The following is a 3,471-nucleotide window of genomic DNA, read 5'->3' on the forward strand; positions in this document are numbered from 1 at the left end:
GGGGGGGGGGGGTGGTGGTACTGGATTTTGCTATCATGGTCCACTTCTCAAAATCCAGAGGTAAGTTTGACAAAGTAAGGCTGTCTTCTATCCACAGTAAGCATGAGAAGAAAGGGTTTTTGTTTTTTTGGTGTGTGTGGGGGGGGGTATACCAGAGAAGTGACTACTCCTTGATCTGTAACATGAATTAAGAAGCCAAATGGCCCCTCTGCTGTTTGTACTGTATTACTGCGATCTTATTTTCCACAGAATGTACTGACTTCAGCTGTGAAATGTACAATCACCACCAGAGTTTGTGGTGCCCCAAAATTGTAAAGCCCTGAAGCAGTTCACTGAGAGTTAACCTCTCTCTGTACCCTGTGTCTTTCATTTGAAGTTCAAACTGATTGGATTCTTTCCATCAAAGGCAAGTTAAATGTAAAACTGTCATGATTCGAGTCATGAATTGTATATACCTATCTTTGTATGTATACCAATAAATCCTGTGCTCTAATAAAAACAATACTCTGAACTGAAATGGGTAAAATTAAAACATTTGTATTAATCTACAAATAAAAAACAATCATCACTCAAATATATTAATGTTTATTACATTTAAATGAAAAATATGCAAATTAGGAGTCACTATTAAATATCATAGTGTATATACGTACACCAGTATCTAGTTGTATGAAACACCTTTTACCAGGGAAGAGCAGCAGGACATACTGTAGGTATGCTTGTTGTATTTTTATATGCCTATATTTATTCATATCAGATTCAGGAGTTGCCCCGCAGCCCCAATAAGATCTTGTAATAATATCTGATTGAGTAGTCAGTGTGTCTGTGAGAGGTGTGCTAAATTTATATATTACAGACAAGAGGGGGAAAAAAACTAGCCTGGGCAGTTCAGTACGTGCCCCTCTGGATAATCTAATTATTGGTGACTAAAGTGAAGTACAGTATGCTGTGATCACAGAGATGAACATGCATTAGTCCACTTACTGTTTGTTTGTCATGTGTGTCAATTTTTTTTTACATATATAAGTACAATTAAAGCTTCCTCAATGTCAGTAAAATGTAGCCATTTTGACACATTGTACTCACATTAAGGAGAAAGGGGGAAACACATGCAGTGTGCAGACAGCAGCTGAGACTTTATTCAAATGTACTTTTGCATTTTCCATCCTATCAGAGTGCACCTCAAATATGTAAAAAAAAATAAAAATAAAGACTAATTAACAGTCTTCCTTTCTATAAAAACACCAAAAGTATATCTCAGATGCAGCAGTATTTGAATTCACTGACTTGAGGATTGTAGTGACAGTTTTCTGTGTCTGTCTGTATTACTGCAGCCTTCAAATTAGCTGAATGAAAATAGATAAGCTATGTTATGATGTGAATGTTATTTTCATTTGTCAGTCACTGTTTGTTTTTACATAAGTGCCATGTCATGCAGTTTGCTGAAACAGTGGTTCAGAAGAGAAAACAATTTGAAACACGAGTAACGTTCCATTTGACTTGACGTTCGTCTCGACAGTGAGCCTGTCACTGCAATACACCTTTTTATCATTGAAATAGGAGCTATAGTATTTTCATGTGGCTATAATTGTTCTGATTCATCACTCATGGCAGATATTTAGCCCGCATCACCATGTGCGTTTTTAAGTGTTTGCTTCCCATCACTTTTATGAAACACACAGGGGATTTTTTTTCCACTATGTTATAACAGTAACAGTCGAAATTAAATAGGCAGCATAACCGTGACTGAAGAAAAAAAAATATTGTGCAAACTTTGTTTCCTTCATTGATGGTCTTACAAGTGTGTATGTCTTTGTTACTTTACATTACAACTTGCTGCTATGACATTAAATAAACCTCCAAACCTGCTGATGCAAACTTGACGTGGAATTGATGTGGACACACACACACACACACACACACACATACACACACACCCCTTACAGTGTGTTCCTTACATTTGAACTACAAGCTGTTCTGGTCTCAATCGCACATTCTTGAAACTAACAGTCGACTCTTACTGCAGCTCTCTCAGTGTCTGTGAATTTGAGGGTGAAGACTCCAGCTGAAAAGACACATTCTCATCCTGAGGTAGCAGCAGTAGCATAGATTAGCACTGACTGTACGTGACCAGCTCCATATGCTAAAGCCCTGGTGCTTCCAACCTCATGGAACACATTTTGGAGGTCACATGTAAGACATATTAGGTGCATACAGTGAAGTATGTGTGACACTAATGTGTAAACAGACTCAAATGATGAAACATCTTTTTTTTATTAACATCAGAGTCTGTGTTCAGTGCTAGTGCCCCCTGGTGTTAGAGCTGAGCTAGCCTCCATACTGACACTACTGCAGGACTGAATCATTGGTTGGGAATCAACTGAAGGGCTGGTGTTTTCCTAATGGTGTCCATATCAAAGGGTTATCTATATGCTTCAGATCCATCCCTGCCTGCTTCTGTACATACAGTAACTGGTACAACACAGACATTTTGATGCTGTATTTATGGCTTTCTTATAGCAACCAATGAAAAATGCTGAATATCATCCCGAGCTACGTACGTGCACTTTTAAAATAAAATGTGAGTGGACATGTGAATAATTTATGTGAGTAAAAATAAAGGTTCATGCAACTTTTGTTTTGCACTAAAGTAAAGCCCCCTGCACAGTGTGAGACAGTGGTGGTGATGCAGGGTCTATTCTATAATAAAACACAAAAAAACATACATACATGTATACAGTATTGCACAATTCTGCACAACTTGATGTATGTTTTAAGAATGTACATTTTAATTATGATTTGTTTATTGAATTGAATAACATCTGCCAATATCTGTCTGTGGAAATATAAAACATGGTTTTGTCTCATAAAATCTCTTCATCCCTTGATTTTGCCATTGTCTTTTGTCCTCACTCTAGCATGGCCAATAACAGGCACCTTATATGGTTGCAGTGAAAGTTAATCTGTGTGAAATGTCTTTTGCAAACTGCAGGGAATCTTAAGATGTTGTAATTTAATTGTCTGATCGATCACACACTGCTAAACTGTTTTTGGCCTAGATAAATATATCTTACCACTGTGTTCTGGCATGTTCAGTAATACTGTATACAGCATTACCCAAAGGACATGGTCATGTCATGAAATAATTAGAAAAAGAAAAGTAGTATTACATGCAAACTAGAGTTTAGTGAGTATGAGGATAATGTACTTTTGTGTTAATATATATACTTGTAAATATAGCAACTTTTACTACAAATAACTTTAATAGTTGTCTTACTCTTTGCTCTGTAGCTCAATTCTAAGGTTGTTCTGTTAATAGTTTTCTAATAAATATAGCAACTCCTGGAAAACCCATATCAATTTCAAGCTGACTTCCACACACCAGCCATGTTTAAACCCTGTCCGTTCTGAGTAGGGTTAAAATACAGATAATTTAGTTGGTTGAACAGATACAGATAATGATGTACTCGC

This window comes from Morone saxatilis, unplaced genomic scaffold (assembly GCF_004916995.1).
Source record: "Morone saxatilis isolate NCDOM2014 unplaced genomic scaffold, NCSU_SB_2.0 Contig20, whole genome shotgun sequence".
NCBI classification, from domain to species: domain Eukaryota; kingdom Metazoa; phylum Chordata; class Actinopteri; family Moronidae; genus Morone; species Morone saxatilis.